Raw genomic sequence first — 19,994 nt, 5'->3', positions numbered from 1 at the left:
TCCCAGTATGCGCTCTGGCACTGCACTCATTTTCCATCTGACACTTGCTCACTGTGTTGCTGTGATCATACAGTGACTTGGTGTCGCACGGCCCAGGAAAATGATACAGATCAAGGTTTTTGCATTGTTGAGTTCAATTGTCAGTTTAGCCTTATTTTGGATTTTGAAATTGTCTGTCCTGTACACAAGTGAGTGTCAAAAACATCTGAGCAGAAGTTAGGTGTTCCGAATAATGACATTGAGCACTATGCACTCTCCTCCAGTCTGGAAAACAATTCCTCACAGGCAATTTAATAGACAATAGACAGCAGGTGCAGGAGTAGGCCATTCTGCCCTTCGAGCCAGCACCACCATTCATTATGATCATGGCTGAACATCCTCAATCTGTATCCTGTTCCTGCCTTAGTCCCATAACCCTTGACTCCACGATCCTTCAGAGTTCGATCCAACTCTTTATTGAAAGAAAACCTCCTGCTGTCTCGGGTTCTTCATTCCATTGACTTCAAATCTTCACAGAAGTCAACAGACCTTGTTACATATTCATTTCCTCACATTTGTTCAGATCAATGTGTGCACAGTGTGACAGTGGGAGTGCACTTGCCCCACATCCCAGGGGTCAGACCATAGTCTTGGAACCGTACTGTGTTATTTCTCATTTCACCAACACCAGGGAGAAATATCTGCTGCTCTGCATGATTTACGAAATTCAATTATTCATAAGGTCAGAGCTTTTCGTGTATCTGTGACGAGGTGGGCCGAGAGGTTAAGGCGATGGACTGCTCATCTGTTGTGCTCTGCACGCGTGGGTTCGAATCCCACTCTCGTCGCTGTCATCACTGGCTTTCAAGGGTGTGGTTTTCAGATTATCACAGCTGTCGTATGCAAACTGGGATTCTACTAGTTATTTTATCTGCATTGACGCTATGACAAAAATCTCAAAGAATAGTTTGAGCCTGTTGAATAAACTACATTGCAATGTCGGTTGCATTGGGATAATGAAAAGGAGCGCGATTTTCTTTTTCAAGTCAAGTTGCTGTTAACGTTTTTTCGTATGAAAGACATACAGGAAAATCAAATACTGAGAGCTGCGAAGTGCATGTTATGCAAAGGGATTCTTAATGAATGTTTTGCCAGATGAAATCCGGAGGACGTTGAGTAGAAGTAATTCATCCTGGTGAGAAGAGCACAGCGAGACAGCACAAAATAATGGAGATATTTCAAAGGGGCAGGGCGTGGGTTTAGGGGCACTGAGAACTGGCTGTAAATGCACAGTGGAGAATTGCTGCTGTGGGTGCCGTGCATGGGCACGGAGAGACTTACACATTGGTCTCGCTCTCGCCATTGATGAATGCTGGACATAAGGTACAGATAAACACAAGATGTGGGAAGCAAGCTCCATCTGGTTATGCAAACACTGGATGCATCACATTGAACTATGTACAACGGGAGAAATCAGCATGTTACCTATAGGGAGTGAAACTAAACTGTGGATCAATAACCGCAGATTCATGCAACATAAACATGAAAAATGATTTAACATGTAGGGTGTAGGTTTGCTCGCTGAGCTGTAGCTTTGATATCCAGACATTTCTTCACTTGGCTAGGTAACATCATCATCAGTGGCGACCTCCAAGTGAAGCGAAGCTGTTGTCTCCTGCTTTCTATTTATATCTTTCTCCTCGATGGTGTTCCTGGGGTTTGCGGTGATGTCATTTCCTGTTCGTTTTCTGAGGGGTTGATAGATGGCATCTAGATCTAAGTGTTTGTTTATGGCATTGTGGTTGGAGTGCCAGGCCTCTAGGAATTCTCTGGCGTGTCTTTGCTTAGCCTGTTCCAGGATAGATGTGTTGTCCCAGTCGAAATAGTGATATTTTTAATCCGTATGTAGGACTACGAAGGAGAGAAGGTCGTGGCTTTTTGTTGCTAGCTGGTGTTCGTGTATCCTGGTGGCTAACTTTCTTCCTGTTTGTCTTACGTAGTGTTGGTGGCAGTCCTTGCATGGAACTTTGTAGATGACGTTGGTTTTGTCCACGGGTTGAACTGTGTCTTTTAAGTTTGTTAGTTTTTGTTTGAGAGTGTTGGTGGATTTGTGTACAACTAGGATTCCGAGGGGTCTTAGTAGTCTGGCTGTCATTTCTGAAACTTCTTTGATGTATGGTAAGGTGGTTAGGGTTCCTGACTGTGTTTGGTCTGCTTGTCGTGGTTTGTTCTTGAGGAATCTGCGGACTGTATTTTTTGAGTATCTGTTCTTCTCGATTACGTTGTATAGGTGGTTCTCCTCTGTTTTCCGAAATTCGTCTGTGCTGCAGTGTGTGGTGGCTCGTTGGAATAGTGTTCTGACACAGCTTCGTTTGTGTGTGTTGGGATGGTTGCTGATGTCGTTAAGTATTTGGTCAGTGTTTGTCGGTTTTCTGTATACGCAGGTTTGTAGTTCTCCATTGTCCTTTCTTTCTACTGTGACGTTCAGGAATGCGAGTTTGTTTCCGGTTTCTTCCTCCTTCGTGAACTTTATGCCTCTGAGGGTGTTGTTGATGATGTTAAATGTCTTTACTATCTTGTTTTGTTTTGTGATGACAAAGGTGTCATCTACATAGCCGACCCAGATTTTTGGTTTCATTGTTGGTAGGGCTGTTTGTTCTAGTCTTTGCATTACCGCCTCTGCTATGAATCCTGATACCGGAGATCTCATGGGTGTGCCGTTGGTTTCTTTGTAGATATGTTGTTGAAAGTGAAGTCGGATGTGAGGTACAGGTCCACGAGCTTCATTATGTTTTCGTTGGTAATGTGAGTGATGGTTGTTGGTGCGTCTGTGATGGTCTCTTCTAAAAGTGTGGTAAGTGTTTCCTTTGCCAGGTCGATGTTGATGGAGGTGAACAGTGCTGTTATGTCGAATGAGATCATTGCTTCTTCTTCCTCTATTTTGGTGTTTTTGATGATTTTTAGGAATTCCTGGGTGGAGTGGATGGAGTGCTGTGACTCTTCTATGAGGCATTTCAGTCTTGCGTGTAGTTCTTTGGCCCATCTGTAAGTTGGTGTTCTGGGTAAAGAGACTATGGGTCTGAGGGGGGCTCCTCGTTTATGGATTTTTGGTAGTCCACATTGATCCTGGGACAGTCTAAGCAAAGACATGCCAGAGAATTCCCAGAGGCCTGGCACTCCAACCACAACGCCATAAACAAACACATAGATCTAAATGCCATCAACCCCGCAGAAAACGAACAGGAAATGACATCACCACAAACCCCAGGAACCCCATCCAGAAGAAAGATATAAATAGAAAGCAAGAGACAACAGCTTCGCTTCACTTGGAGATCGCCCCTAATGATGTTACCGAGCCAGGTAATGAAACGTCTGGATATCAAACCTACAGCTCAGTGAACAAACCTACATCCTAAACTTCAACCTGGGCTACAAATCTTCACAAACCTTGCGATTTAAAGTGTCTTTATACGCATATCATTAATAGACTTTTCGTTATTATACCCGTCTGGTTGAAAGAAGAAGACACCACATTTCAAGATGGATGACAACGTTACCAATTTTGTTTTGAAATTGAGATCTATTTGATCATTTTAAACAGTGAACAAGTTCATTTTAAATAATGCAAACCACATTCTCTCACCGGGAATAAAAGTGTGATTTCAATATAGACATTTTATTGCTAAGTCGCAGTTACTCAACATGAAAAGTAGGATGTAATTTTTATTCAGCTTACATCAATTAGCACCATTATCTTACTTCGGCTTGACTGCAGTCTGCACATGCTAAATAAGGTTTAAGAAAGAATGACTTTTGGAAATAATGATTCGGTGGTGACTAAAAATAATATTAGGTTCTCATGATGCAGATATTCCACCAATGGCTCCAGTGGTAGAAATGTTGAGTGGGCAGTATTTCTATAATGGTATAGAAGTATGTGAGCTGCCAGGGATGGGAGCTTCCACTTCATCTGGAGCAGCGTCTTTTGACGTGGACCAGGGAGCATCGTGACATCAGTCTGGGAGTTCCAACCACACCTGGAGCAGCGTCTGTTGACATGGAGCAGCAGGGAGCATTGGCACATCCGAATGCAAGATCCATCCTCATTTGGAGCAGCTTCAGTTAGCATGGAGCAGGGAGCTTTGCAAGAACCATCTGGGAGCTCCACTCTCACCTGGATCAGCGTTTAATGACATGTAGCATCAGGGAGCATTGGGACATCAGAGTGATAGATCCAACCTCAACTGGACCTCTTCTATTGACATGGAGGAGGGAACATTGGGACATCAGACTGGGAGCTCCAAGCTCACAAGGACTAGCGTTTAATGACATGTAGCAGCTGGGAGCATTGGGACATCAGAGTGGGAGCTCCAAATTCAAGTAGAGCCGCTTCTATTGACATGGAGCAGCAAGGAGCATTGGAACGTCAGGTTGGGAGCTCCAACATCACCTGGCAAAGCTTGTATTTACATGGAAGAGGAGGGAGGATTGGGACATTAGGCTGGGGGAAAAGATATTCAACTATTTTAATCTGAAGTAAAATATGTTTCAATACCTCAGATGTTAATTGATTTATGAAGAATCTTTCCCGGGAAAATCATTATTTTTTTAGATAGTAAAGACAAGTCCTGCAAATATTCAACTCAGGAAAACGCATTGGTACAGAGAGAAATGGGAGTGATGTTTCAGGTCTTTGTCTTTTCTTTTCTGGCCGACTCTGCACTCGATTACATCACCGGAAGGATATTTTCACTCATTTCCTGCAAAATACGGACAGGTCATTAACGTAATCCACAGCTGAAAATTAATGGGAATATGCGATGTTATGATTAGGCTGGAGTTTACCTCAAATTTTGGTGAAAACGCAGCAAAGTCTGTTGCAATTTCCAAGATCAGCAGTGACCTCATTGATTGGCTGATCAGATTGTGAATGGTCGTTTTTTTGAGGACAAATTGCAGTGAATCAATGATGGTGATTATCTTTGTTCTTTGTTCACCTTGTGACTGTTACTGTTATTGCTGATGTCCTTGTTAACCCCACAGCTCTGCAGCAAGTAAAATCTCAGCTGTGCATCTGGCCACTGGTACAACCATTTGTATAGCTGGCTATGGATCAGGTGGTTGAAGGTTCGACTTTTACTTTCCGCAAGCGCATTATGGAGATTGATCACAAATTCAACCTAATCATTTTTGTTATGCTGAGGTGGGTAATATTTGAAATTTTCATCTCCACGAACTAAAATTCTTTCACTGTCTTCGACCAGTTAAACATTACCAAGAGCTGTCAGAGTAAAAATCACACAGCACCAGATTGTATTGAACAGACGTATTTGGAAGCACGAGTGTTCCATGCACTGCTCCTTCATCAGGTGTTTGTCAACTGTTGGAATCTAAAATGCCTTTGTGTGATTATTAAATGTATCCACCCCAGTCCAACACCAACACCTCCACGTCATGGGTACTGTCGACACCACGAACGGTCGGTTAAAGTCCAGATGATCTTCCAAAAGATCACGCATATTGACACACACACCAAGTTTCTGCAGAAAAACACCCACCAGATGAAGGATGGCTCTCCGAAAGCTAGTGCTTCCAAATAAACCTGCTGGACTCTGCCCTGGTTTTGTGTAATTTTTATCTTTGTCTATCCAACTCAAACACTGGCACTTCCATATCATAGACAACACCAGTCATGTCCCAGCGCCGTCAGAGAAGGCAATCCTGGAATAGCCCAATACATTGCTCATAGGTACGTTTCGTTTTCAGAAACCAACCCACTCAATGGCTGCAGCTCCTGTGTATGAAAAGCACAGAAAAGAAATAGCTGAGACACAGTTTTGACAATATTTTGAAATTCTTTGGAAAGTGGAATCAGAGGAGAATGAAGGATTAACTGTCCGACTGTGCAGAGAGAGGGAAGGCACTATTCCCTTGTTTGATGAGCTGGGGTATTGACTGATCTAAGGCATGAAATAGATTCCTGGTAGAGCTGCGCTCTCTGCATCATGAACAAGAAGTCCTGATTTCCTAAACGGTAATGAAACCCAGGCCACTCAGTGAAAGCGCTGAATACTAACCACTAGACCAACAGGGATGAGGACAGAAGCAGTTGCACCGTTTCTTCATAACACAGTTTTTGGAATTATGTCACTGCAGATATGTTTCCCCTCAAAAATGATTGAATTATCGAGTGTTTACAGCACAGAAAAGGGCCCCTTCATCTCATTTCCCAGCACTTGGTCTGTAACCTTGTAAGCTCTGATGTTTCACATGAATGTTAATTTCTCTGGAACGTTTTAATCTCGTAAAACACAATAAATGGGATTAAAGTTTGATATGGGAACTGAACCCCATTTTTACCCATAGACTGAAGCACGCAGACACATTTCCCCCAAGTGTGACACAGGCCTCTGGAGAAAACAAGCAGAAAGTAAGATTTCACCGACTTGTCTGATGTTGTCCCATTTCAGAGTTCAACACCAATGTCTGGTTACAGCAAAGAAAGGAAGCATTCAGCCCCTCCCGTCCCAGTGTTCTTTGCCCATTGTTTCCCCATTACTCTGTAGTTTATACTGCCTCACCTCGTTCTTGCTGCCAAACTTGATCACTGCTCACGCCCGCTATTTCCTGTCCTGCCGAACGTTTTGCCGCAGTTTCTTGGAATGAAAAACAGGAATGGCCGATTTCAAGCACTTTTCTAGTTTACAAAGACAGTGTTATCACCACTGAGCAAGCACATTGCCAGCTCAGAGAGAAGGTCTCATCCTTTAGAAACTGAAATACAAAGATGATTGGATAGCCTCAGTGTTGTAAACCAACCAACAAGACCGGAATAGGGCCGAGGAGATCACGCACAGAAGGATGGGAGTTGAGAATGACGAATATCATGGTGTCCAGGGTGATGTTAACAGAAATCTTCCCTGGTCGTATAGTGATGAGGATTCAGTGATTTCACTGTCATGGCTTGTTAAAGGTTAACGTGTACAGTAATCAATATGAAATACTGCCTGATATTTCGAAGCAGAATTATGTGCAGCCGACAGAATCGTTTCCCTGCATGAACTAATAAGAGAGTTCAGAAGAGCCAGGAGGAGACATGAGAGCCAGGAGGAGACATTAGAAGTTGATGGCGGATAGGATCAGGGTTAACCCTCAGGCTTTCCATAGGTATGTCAGGAATAAAAGAATGACGAGAGTTAAATTAGGGCCAATCAAGAATAATAGTAGGAAGTTGTGCGTGGAGTCAGAGGAGACATGGGAAACACTAAATAAATATTTTTCGACAGTGTTCACTATATAAAATGAAAATGTTGGCGAGGAAGATACAGAGATACTTGCATCTAGACTAGAAGAGATTGAGGTTCACAAGGAAGAGGTATTAGAAATACTGCAGAGTGAGAAAATAGACAAGTCCTTTGGGCCAGAAGGGATCTATCCTAGGATCCTCTGGGAAGCAAAGGAAGAGATTGCCGAGCCTGTGCCATTGATCTAGAAATCATCATTGTCGACAGGAATAGTGCCTGAGGACTGGAGGATCGCAAATGTGGTTCCCTTGTTCAAGAAGGGTAGTCGAGACAACCCTGCTAATTACAGACTAGTGAGTCTCACTTCAGTTGTTGGTAAAGCGTTGGAAAAGGTTACAAGAGATAGGATTTATAATCATCTAGAAAAGAATAATCTGATCAGGGACAGTCAGCACGGTTTTGTAAAGGGTAGGTCGTGCCTAACGAATCTTATGAGTTTTTTGGCAAAGTGACCAAACAGGTAGATGAGAGTAAATCGGTCGATGTGGTGTATGTGGATTTCAGCAAGGTGTTCGATAAGGTTCCCACAGTAGACTATTATACAAAATGCGGAGGAATGGGATTGTGGGAGACATAGTAGTTTGAATCAGTAATTGGCTCGCTGAAAGAAAACAGAGTGTTGTAATTGATGCAACATGTTCATCCTGGTGTCCAGTTACGAGCGGCATTCCGCAAGGGTCGATGTTGGGTCCACTGCTGTTCGTCATTTTTATAAATGACCTGGATGAGACCTTAGAAGGGTGGGTTAGTAAATTTGCGGACAACACTACCGTCGGTGGAGTTGTGGATAGTAACGAAGGTTGGTGTAGGTTGCAGAGAGACATTGATAGGATGCAGAGCTGGGCTGAGAGGTGGCAAATAGAGTTTAATATGGACAAGTGTGAGGTGATACACTTTGGACGGAGTCATTGGAATGCAAATTACTGGGCTAATGGTAAGATTCTTGGGAGTGCAGATGAACAGAGAGATCTCGGTGTCCATGTACACAGATCCCTCAAAGGTGCCACCCAAATTGGCAGGGTTGTTAAGAAGGAAAACAGTGTTTTGGTCTTTATTAATAGAGGGATTGAGTTCTGGAATCAGAAAGTTATGTTGCAGCTGTACAAAGATCTGGTACGACCACATTTGAAATATTGTGAACAGTTCTGGTCACCGCATTATAGGAAGGATGTTGACGCTTTGGAAAGGGTGCAGAGGGGATTTTCTCGCATGTTGCCTAGTATGGAACTAGTGTATTACGAGGAAAGACTGAGGGCCTTGAGGCTGTCCTCGTTGGAGAGAAGACTGAGAGGTGACTTAATAGAGACATACAAGATAATCAGAGGTTTAGATAGGGTGGACAGGGAGAGTCTTTTTCCAAGCTTGGGGACTGCAAACACGAGGGTCACAACTTTAAAGTGAGGGGAGACAGGTATAAGACAGATGTCAGAGGTAGTTTCTTTCCTCAGAGAGTAGTTAGGGCATGGAATGCTTTGCCTGTAATGGTGGTAGATTTGCTAAGATTAGGTGCATTTAAGTCGTCATTGGAGAGGCATATGGACGTACATGGAATAGTGTAGATGGGATGGGCTTCAGATTAGTATGACAGGGTGGCGAAACATCGAGGGCCGAAGGGCCTTTACTGCACTGTAATGTTCTATGTTCTATATGCTACAGTTCCACATCAACAATGTCATCGGCAATTGCCTGACTTTCAATCAGTTTAAAACAAGAATGGAGGGGTCGTCAGGAAAACGGAAGGGGAATAGTGGTTTGTGAGAGTTAACTACATACCTCGTGGAGCCAGGTTCACTGTAGATACTGAATATCGGTTTTCCTGTTTACCTTGGTATACTGATCACTACGGATCAATTATCCAATATTGTCTGCCCTTTGTGTGCTGTTCTTTGTACATTTCACCTCGGTTCAGTGCTCCGGGGGACCACGCTTTTTTAAATTTGGCCCATTTTACTCAGGTCGATTTTGCAGCTTCATATTTAGGCCAACAATTTTAGGAACAGATAGACACCATTCAGACCATCAAGTCTACTCTTCTATTGAATGGGTTCATATCTGATCTGATAACCTTGAACGGCACATTCTTGCCTTTCGCCATAACGTTTGATGTCTTTGCTGTTTGAAGATCTGCCGATCTCAGCCTCATTCCACCTAATGACACTTCCTCAACAGCCTTCTGCTACAAGAAAGTCCACTGATACAGAACTGTCTGAGAGAATAAATGTTTCTTCGTCTCTATTTTAATTGTGAGATCCGCATTCTAATACGAAGTTAAAAATCGCACAACACCAACAGGTTTAATGGAAGCAATAGCGTTTGGAGAGCTGCTCCTTCATCAGGTGGCTGTGGAGTACACAGTGGTAAGGTACAGAATTTATAGCGAAAGGTTACAGTGTAATGTCACTGAAATTATACATTGGAAAAATACCTTGATTGCTTGTTAAGTCTTCCATCTGTTAGAATGACTATGTTAGGTTCATTTCTTTCTTATGTAAATCGAAAAACTTTCTTTTAACAGTTACATTCTCAGGTGGACTTTACCAATTAGTGTCAGCACAGATAATATGTTGAAGGTGTTAGTCCCTGTGTGCTGCGTCCGTGCCATAATGTTTAGACTGACGCTAATCTAAAATAAACAACACGCTGCAGACAAGGATGCCTTAAGACATGGTACATAGGTGAAGCTGAGCAGAGGTGGCAACAACAGAATGGGCGCTGCACATCAATCAACAGACAGGTGTGCCCCTTCCCAGTCGGAGAACACTTCAGTGATCCAGGGCATTCGACCTCGGATCTTCGGGTGACAATCCTCCAAGGCAGTCTTCGGAACAGGAGCAGCTAAAAGTGCCCCTACAGAGACTGATAGCTAAATTCGGTACCCATGGTCATTGGGTTCATGTCACAGTACAGGTGATCCCATTGCCCTATCTACAAACAGAGACCCTCCTACACACACACACACACACACACACACACACACACACACACACACACACACTCACACACGCACACATATATTTCTGTGGGGTGAATTTGTACTTGCAGAGTTACATTGTACTTTGCTCAAAAACTGCATAAATCCATGTAAGTCTCTGGTAACTCATTTTAATAAATTAGAATCAGTCTAAACTTTATGGAACAGACAGCAGCACGGGGGTGGTGGGGGGGGTGCAGACACCAGTTGATATACTTCACCTGCGAATGAAACTTTAAAATAAAAAAGTTTTGCACTTTACATATGAAAGAAGTGAAGCTAACATGGTCATTCTAACAGATCGGAGACTGAGCAAACAATCAAGGTATTTTTCAATGTACAATTTCAGTTTAATCACACTGTAAAGATATGCTAAAAATTCTGTGACTTACAACTGTGGACTCCACAATCACCTGATGAATGAGCAGTGGTCCGAAAGCTAGTGCTTCCAATTAAACCTGTTGGACTATAACCTGGGGTTGTGTGATTTTCAAATTTGCATACCCCAGTCCAAAACCGGCATCTCCAAGTCATTCGATACGAGGTGCTCTGGTCACAGAACCAAACTTTCTGCATCCAACTTATTAAATCGGTGAAAATACCTATATGTTTCAATAAGGATCATTTTGTAGTTCTGAGTCTCAGCAGGCAAAGGCAACTGATTTCAACTCCGATATGAAATTCTCACTGACTCTGACAGAACTGCTATACCTTTGCTGTTTTGTTATGTCAGGAACTCATGTTCAATTTAAGGTTTCCATAAGGAACAACATTTTTTTTTCCCTGACTGGAAATCAACATTGGGAAATAGCAGTGAGACAGCTGCATTTCAGCCCGTTCGCACCAAGGACGACATATGCAATGCTTGGAACTTTTCTTGATGAAATTGTTTTTGCCTATTTTGTTCAGTTGAAAAATGGCAGTTATCAAGATTTTAAAAGCATGGCGAATGGTCCTTCATCCTATTGCATCATCATCAGTTATCAAACATCTGGCTTGTAAACACAGTTTCCAGCACGTGACTCATCGCCTGGTGTGTTCTAACATTGCATGTCTTAGTTAAATTGTTATTCAATTTCTTAAGGGCTTGAGTGGAACAAAACCATCTCTGTGAACTAACAGTTCTGACAGACAAACTCTTTCTCAGAGCCATTTGTCAGTTTTCCTCATGATACTGCAGAAAACGCTTCTGCGCTCACATCTGAATTGGTTTACCCTGTTTCTTCCTCAGCTTCCTTCTTCTTTCTATTAAATGGTTTAGATTCCAGTACAGACACAAGGTGCAGGTTGCGGAAGTCACGTGTTTGCACTTTCATTGACACACTGTCTCGCCGGGAGCTGCAGACCTTCCCCACGCCAATTCAGACAGCACAGAACATAGAACATAGAAGAATACATCGCAGTACAGGCCCTTCGGCCCTCGATGTTGCGCCGATCAAAGCCCACCTAACCTACACTAACCCACTATCCTCCATATACCTATCCAATGCCCGCTTAAATACCCATAAAGAGGGAGAATCCACTACTGCTACTGGCAGGGCATTCCATGAACTTACGACTCGCTGAGTGAAGAACCTACCCCTAACATCAGTCCTATATCTACCCCCCCCCCCTTAATTTAAAGCTATGCCCCCTTGTAATAGCTGACTCCATACGTGGAAAAAGGTTCTCACTGTCTACCCTATCTAACCCCCTAATCATCTTGTACACCTCTATCAAGTCACCCCTAAACCTTCTTTTCTCCAATGAAAACAACCCCAAGTGCCTCAGCCTTTCCTCATAGGATCTTCCTACCATACCAGGCAACATCCTGGTAAACTTCCTCTGCACCCGTTCCAGTGCCTCCGCATCCTTCCTATAGTATGGCGACCAAAACTGCACACAATATTCCAGATGCGGCCGCACCAGAGCCTTATACAACTGCAGCATGACCTCAGGACTCCGGAGCTCAATTCCTCTACCAATAAAAGCACTGTCCTTCCTGTGACATTTCCTATGGAGAATGGACGGACAGACATTAATAACCCGATTTGGAAACAGAGCGACAGTTTTTAAACATTGACAGTGCCCCCGCCAGGAATTGAGCTCCTAACTCCTGCATAACATACGGCGACACTATCCACTATACTATCAAGGAGAACAGTTTCAAAGGAGACACTTCATCCCGTTGTGGTTGCATTTGTCAAAAGCAACTGCTTCACGACCAGAATGGTTTAGCCCATAGCCTTACAGGTATTGGCAGAACATATTCACATGTGCATATTCCTTTAGGTTATAAGGGTTGCTGCCTCTCTGACACTAACAGACAGTGTGTTCCAAATTCGAACACCCGCCGGCCTATACCGCTTTTCTACACATATACTTAAATTTTTCTGTCTTTCCTCATTAAATTTCTGCCCCCCTGTGATCGTTCTTTCCATCGATGGGAAACGCTTCCTTGAGTCTACCTTATCTATACCCCTCACAAACTCCTCTGCTCGGTGACAAACAACCCCAGTTTGTCCTGTCGCCCTTCATGACTGAAACTCTTCAGCCTCGACACTATCCGAGTGAATCTCTCCTGCAACTCTCCCAGTGCGATCTCATCCCTGGACAATTCTAGCACTGAGCCGAATTAACATATTTCCATTCTGTAACAGCATCGGGGGTGGAACTGCAGCATTTATTGCCTTCCGGTCTGGAGTCACGTGGACGCCAGACCAGATACGGACAGTAGTTTCCTTCCCTCAATGACGTCAGTGAAACAGGTGGGGCTTTCAGATAACGTATTCTTAATTCTAGGCATTTATTGAATTCACAGTCAATCATCGTCGTGGTGTGGTGGGAATCGAGCCCGTTTCCACAGAACATTACCTGGCTTTGCTGTGTTAACAATCCAGCGTTAATACCACTAGGCTATCGCAGAAAGCCCTCCTGGGGATCTATTCTAATAGAGTCTCTTTCCCCCAATTATTCCCTATGCCCTTTTATTGAGCCTCACGCTCCAATAATCTCTGGTCCATGTCAGTAAAAGCTGCTAAAAGAGAATTGATCTCACAGCCACGACATTCAAACGGCTCGAATGATTTGAAGGTGCCAATGAAGAGATTGGGGCATGGTCACCCAGTAACAGTGAGTGCAACGGCACAGACTGGTCGGTATCAACGTGCAAGTGTATGTTAGATTGTACAATGCCTCAGTCAAATGGGATGAGGGACGTAAAAGAGAGCTAGGGAGAGTGCGAGGGAGAGACATCTTCGAGAACTTTTGGGTTTAAATTGAGATATTTGAAATGCAGAACAACAGAATTCGATGGAAAAGAAATCATCACCTCGAAGGATTTTACCTTGTAAAAAACGATTAATTTCTTACCGTGTTTCACCAAAAGTAAAGCTTTGAGAGAACGGACCGCTATGGTGTGGATTAGAGCCGAGGTCGCTGCAATCACAACGCAGGATGCGAACTACTAAACGGTTGCAGCATTCAACAGACCAAGCTTGCACACTGCAACCAGGATGGTAGCAGAGGAAATGTCAAGAAGAATGTACAATATCAAGACTTAGCGGCAGGCATGTGGGAACGCAAAATGAACCGAATCTTTAACTTTCACATCCCCAGAGACTGTGGAGGTTCCATGAATGAGAGTACAGTAGAATGGGATTAATGAACCTCTCCAAACTCTTGGGCCAGTGCAGAATATTGTTGAAACGTATGCTTCAAGAGCATTATATTTGAACATCGGCTACTTCATCACTTTGCCCACACAAGGCAGGACCAATTGCTGAATGCAATCACACATAATCCCAGTTCCAGACCCGGAATCAGAGAAACTGTGTGAAGCATGGACGAAGATCCAATTGGAAACTGGGATGGAATGCCAGGAGAGAGGAGCATATATTTCCGAGGTTGGGACAGCTCCTGGTCAAAAGCGGGGCAGAAGGGAATACTTGCCCCCATTTATAATATTATGACCATAATCAGTACATGTTGCTAAGACAGCCGATTGGCGCATCCAAAGCGTGTAGAGACTTTAAGTTTGGGGTGGCAAGGTTCGAAATTTCATTTTCGTATTTGGATCATTGGTTTTGATATTGGCATCTGCTTTTGTTCGCATCAGAATCAGCTTCTTGTTCCCAATAATTACTGCAACCTGGAGAAGGTGGTATTGTGGTTATATAATAAACTACTCATCCTTGGGCACTCACACACGGAACTGGTAATGTTAAAGTTCGATGAATAAAACCCGGAATGAAAGCCTGATCTCAGGAACAGGGAACATGCCTTTTATTTCCTGCAATCCTATTCATGCATGTCCCTTACACAGGGGATGCTACCGTCTTTACCCAATCCTGCCGACTTGTGTCTCCAGGACCTGAACAAAATAGCTGACCCTTAATCCGAGAATGAGGACCGTGTGGGAAAGTAGGCCAATCGGCCCATTCCTGTCCACACCATCCCTCTGAAGCACATACCTTCATACCCACACTCCATACCTATTCCGTTCCCCTTCATTTCCCATGGCTGATCCCAGTAACCTGCACACCTTCAGACTGTGGGAGGAAACTCACACAAGCAAAGAGAGAATGTGCAAACTGCACACAGTCACACGAGACTGGGATCGAATTCATGTCTCCCGTGCAGCGAGGCATCAGCGAATCAGGATGAACAACAAATGCTGTCCTGACCAGCGACGTTCACACCCTGTGGGTATATCAGGAAGAATAAATACGTATTCACAACATTGACAACGGGACTTGCATCTGCGTGGACATGATCTGAACCAATCGTTCATCCTGGGTAGATACAAAGACACCGATATCACAGAGAAACCAGCGTAATGCGGGATTCAATTATCTGCTGAAGTGGAAACTCATCTACTCAGTCAAACTGGGGACAGACTATTCAACAATCCCGTGTGTGGGACGGGCTCAATGAGCAGAAGAACCTCCAGATTTACCAGAAAGATTACATATCCCAGAAGGAGATCAATTAAACTGTCAACGCTGCTGTTAATCCAAACCAGCTGCCAGTTTCATAGCGCGAAAGTCATAGACTCGCACAGCATGAAAACAGGCCTTTCACTCCTACCAGCTCATACTGAACATAATGCCAAACTAAACGAGTCGCATCTGATGGCTCTTGTAACTGCTGAGGGTTAATAATGCCCTTGAGATATTATTACTGCATTGTTAACATGAATGTCCAGATATAATTCTGTGGACACGGGTTCAAACCCTGGCAAGGCAGATGCTGGAATTTTATTTAAACAAATACCTAGATTCTAATGATGATGTTGAATCAGTTGTTGTAGATCTGATTCACTAATGCCTGATAGGGAAGGAAGCTGCCATAGCTATCTGGTCTGGCTGGTATGTGACTCCAAATCCATAATATCGTGGTTGATTCTGAACTTATCTCTGGGCAATAAATTATGTACTAGACATGAATGAATAGCGTTTGTTAATCCCACTGAAACTTTCCAATTTATTTATCGATCCAAATATCCTGTAAATGTTGTGAATGTACTTTCATTCATCACTGCCTCAGGAAGTGAATTGCACACATAAACCATCCTCTGTTAAAAAAGCCTCTCATGTCTTATTTTAAACCCCTATTTATCTTTAAACATTTGCCCTCTCGTCTTAAAGTGCCCCCTCCTTGGAGAAAAGACAGTTACAGTAAACTCCAGACAGACTCTCAATAATTTATAAATTTCTATCAGGTCGCCTTTCAAACTCCAGTGCTCGAGTGAAAGTAGTCTCAGCCTATCCAGTATTTCGTTATAACGCAAACCTTCCCCACTAGCCATACGCTGGTATACCTCTTATAAACCGACTCCAGCCGAATAATTTCCTTGCTTTTACTGGACGGCAAGAACTGGACACAGTATTCCAGAAGACGCATCACCCAATGTCCTATCCAACTTCAACATAACGGACCAACTCATACGCTCAAAGGACAGATCAACGAAGGCAAGATGACATTTTTTTTATCATTCTGTCTATATATGAAGCAAACTAAAATGAATTATGTACTTGCAAACTGGCCTCCGTGTTCCACAACACGATGCAACACCCGATCATTAATTGTATAAGGCCTACTCTTATTTGATGTAGCAAAATGCAATACCTTCCATTTATCCAGATTGAACTTCATGTGACATTTTTCAGCCCAAAGACGCAATGGATTAAGATCCTTCTGGAATCTTAGATCACCTTCTTTACAGTCTCCAATTCTGGAGTCCTCTGCAAGCTTATGAAACATGGCTTCTATGAGTTCTATTCTTTTCTCATATAGGTCAACGATTTTTAATTATTTGTCGTGGCCATCATTTAGCAGTTTGTAAATCATGTAACAATTAGTCATGTCGTTAACCATGAGGAAGAAAGCCACAGACTGCAGGGAAATTGGAAACAATTGGCAAGAAAATGTGCTGAAAGGAATTCAATCCAGTGAATTGGGTGATAATGAATTTGGGAAGGAACAATGATAAAAGTGTGACTGTTAACAGTAACAAAAGAGAAATTGGAGTAGGCATTCAGAATGTTTGAAGGTGATTGGACAAGGTATCAAGTGGTCTCGATGGGTTGGAGATACTTTCTGTTCTTGACAGCAGGTGGGAATATGAGAGCAGGGAAATGATGCTGGAAATTTAGCAACGGCCTATTCAAGATCAATAGACAGGGGAATCAGATGGACGGAAGTCCGTACTGCAGGTGCTGGAAATCAGAATGAAGACTAGAGTGGTGCTGAAGAAGCACAGCACGTCAGGCAGCATCCGAGTTGCAGAAACAAAAAACGTTTCGGGCAAACGCCCTTCATCAGGAATAAAGCTGGGAGCCTCGAGGATGGAGAGATAAACGGGAGGACTGGGTCTGGGAAGAATTTAGCTGAGAGTGCAAGAGGTGGATAGAGATGGGGTTAAAGGTGATAGGTCGGAGAAGAGGGTGGAACGGATAGGTGTAAAGGAAGATAGACAGGTGGGACAGGTCAGTAGGATGGTGCCAAAATAGAAAGTTGGAACTCAGATAAGGTGGCCGTGGGGAGATGAGGAAACTGGTGAAGACCACGTTGATGCCCTAGAGTTGAGGGTCCCGAGGTGGAAGATCTGGGGTCTGGTGGTGAGTGAATGGCGGTGGAGGAGACCCAGGAACTGCATGTCCTTGGGAGAGTCGGGGGACGTGGTAATTGATGTTTTTGCTCATGGGGCGTTGGAGTTGAATGTTGCGGGTTCCCTGGAAATGTTCTCTGAAGCGCTCTCCGAGAATGTGTCTGTTGGCGCCAATGTAGAGGAGACCGCATCGCGAGCAACAGATGCAGTAAATGACATGTGTGGAAGTATACATGTAAATTTGATGGATGTGGAAGGCTCATTGGAGCCTTGGAAGGATGTGAGAGGGAAGATGTGCGTGAAGGTTTTGCAATTCCTGTGGTGGAAGGGGAAGGTGCCGTGAGGGGAGGGTGGGTCATTGGAGGGCCTGGACTTGACTAGGTAGTCGTGGAGGAAACAGTCTTTGTGAAAAGTGGATAGGGGTATGGAGGGAAATATAAATTCCCCTGTCACTGCAGGAATTGCAAAACCTGCACCCACATCTACCTCCTCACCTCTGTCCAAGGCTCTAATGGAGGCTTCCACATCCATCAAAGTTTCTCCTGCACTTCCACACATGCCATTTCTTGTATCCGGTCCTGCCGATGCGGTCTCCTCTAAGTTGGAGAGAGGAGATGTGTCCTCACACAACACTTCAGAGGATATCTCCAGGATAACCGCAAGAATCAACCCCAGTGCCCCATGGCCAAACATTTCAACTCCCCCTCCCACTCTCCCGAGGACATGCAGGTCCTGGGCCTCCTGTATCGCCACTGCCTCACGACCCGATGCCTGGAGGAAGAAAGCCTTATCATCCGCCTCGGGACTCTTCCACCCCATGGCATCAATTTTGACTTCACCCATTGCCTCATTTCCCCTCCGCTACCTTACCCCAGTTCCCACCTTCCAGCTCAACACCATCCGCCTGACTTGTCCCCCCGTGCATCTTGATTCCCACCTATCCACTCCACCTACTTCTCTGACATATCATGTTCACCCCACGCCTGTATCCACTTACAGCACTCTCAGCTACCTTCTCCCCAGCCCCACCTCCTTCCCATTTGTCTCTCCATCCCATGTGCTCCCAGTCTTATTCCTGATGAAGGGCTTTTGCCTGAAACGTCCATTTTTTCTGCTCCTCAGATGCTGCCGGACCTGCTGTACTTCTCCAACACCACTCTAATCACGAGGGGAGTCAGTTGATTGAGAAGATTTTCAGATATTTTCTATTGTTGACCACAGACTGTGGATGATAGCAGACCTTTAGAAACCACCAGTTTAGGGAACAGCTAAAGAACTGAGCACCATTCTGGTCACATCATAAATAAACATTTTTCTTAAAATTGTAAGATAAAAGTTGGAAGGCTGAAGTATGCAACTTTGCCCATCAAGACCGTTTCACCAATGAGTTTCTCACTGATACGTTTCAAAGTCAGGGTGCTATGGGCCTTGGAGGGGAACTTGAAAATGGTGGCGTTTCGTTGCATCTTCCAACCTTGTTATATAGTCAGTATAGCTGTTGAGCTTTGAAGGTTGTCAAAATGCCCGAATGACTTACTCCAGTGCATCTTATAGTGGTGCACTCTGCTGCAATTGTGCCTTAACGGTGAAGGGAATGAATATTGCAGGTGTTGAAGAGGGTACACTCAAGTGTCTGCATTGTCGTGGACGGTGTCCAGTTCCTTAAATGTTATTGAAGTTATACCCATCTAGGTAAATGGAGAGAGTTACATTCCATGTCTCTTTTGTGCCTTGCAAACGATGTAGGATTCACAGAACAATGAGTTGAGTTTATAATCAAAAAATGTCTCAAGAACATGTTATTGTTGTCAAAGTATTTATGTAGCCAGTTTCAATAAGCTTTTCCCCTGAAATAATAGCTCTGTGGACGATTACACGGGGTAATTTGTTTACAGTAAAGTTATTGAATGTCAATGAGATATGATTAAATTCTCATTTGTCAGAGTGATCATTATTCTATTTCCTCCTTGTGTGGACCAATTTGATTCCATTCGCTGTCCGATTTCAAGTTCCAATTCCCATCTGTGCTTGAAATTTCAACCGTTTCTTCGCATAAATGTCTCCTCCTGCTGTAATAATATGTAAGGATGCTGCAGGGGACAACAGAGATTAATGAACATGTTGTCAACACTGGAGAAAATGGAGCTTCGTGGAATGATTGGTTAGGCTGGTATTATTCTCCTTGAAACAAAGGAGATGGCGGGGAGCTCTATAATCACATAATAACATTTATAAACGTTCAATATTCATGGGATCTTGACAGGGTAGATACGGGCAGGTGGTTCACCCTCTGGTATGAGGAGAGCACCAGAGGACATGAACTCAGAATTAGATATTACCTAATTCAAAAATGAGGAGTAATTTCTTTGCTCAGGGGCCAGTGAATCGGTGGAACTCCTTGCCGAAATTGTTATTGAGGCTGAGGTGTTGTGTATTTTCAAACTATGCCAGACAGATATTTAACCAGAAAGACGGTGAAGTTTTGTCGAGGCAATGCTGGAGAATGGAGTTGAGGCTTATCAGATCAGCCATGAGTTCGTTGAATGGTGGAGCAGACTCGATGGGCTGAATGGCCGACTTCCAATCCTACATAATTTGGTCTAACGTCTTATTTTATTGATACCTTTAGAATTCTGAGGGGATGGGATGA

The 19,994-nt window shown here is 43.7% G+C and overlaps 1 non-coding gene across 1 annotated transcript; it reads left to right on the top strand.

The window, feature by feature from the left end:
* The first annotated feature begins 744 nt into the window (after nt 1-744).
* trnas-gcu (transfer RNA serine (anticodon GCU)) lies at nt 745-827 on the top strand. The gene has a single exon. It is a non-coding gene; the product is annotated as a tRNA-Ser (tRNA).
* The last annotated feature ends 19,167 nt before the right edge of the window (nt 828-19,994 follow it).

The sequence above is a fragment of the Chiloscyllium punctatum genome, chromosome 17 (genome assembly GCF_047496795.1).
Source record: "Chiloscyllium punctatum isolate Juve2018m chromosome 17, sChiPun1.3, whole genome shotgun sequence".
NCBI lineage: Eukaryota > Metazoa > Chordata > Chondrichthyes > Orectolobiformes > Hemiscylliidae > Chiloscyllium > Chiloscyllium punctatum.
This window is presented reverse-complemented; position numbering and strand designations above follow the sequence as displayed.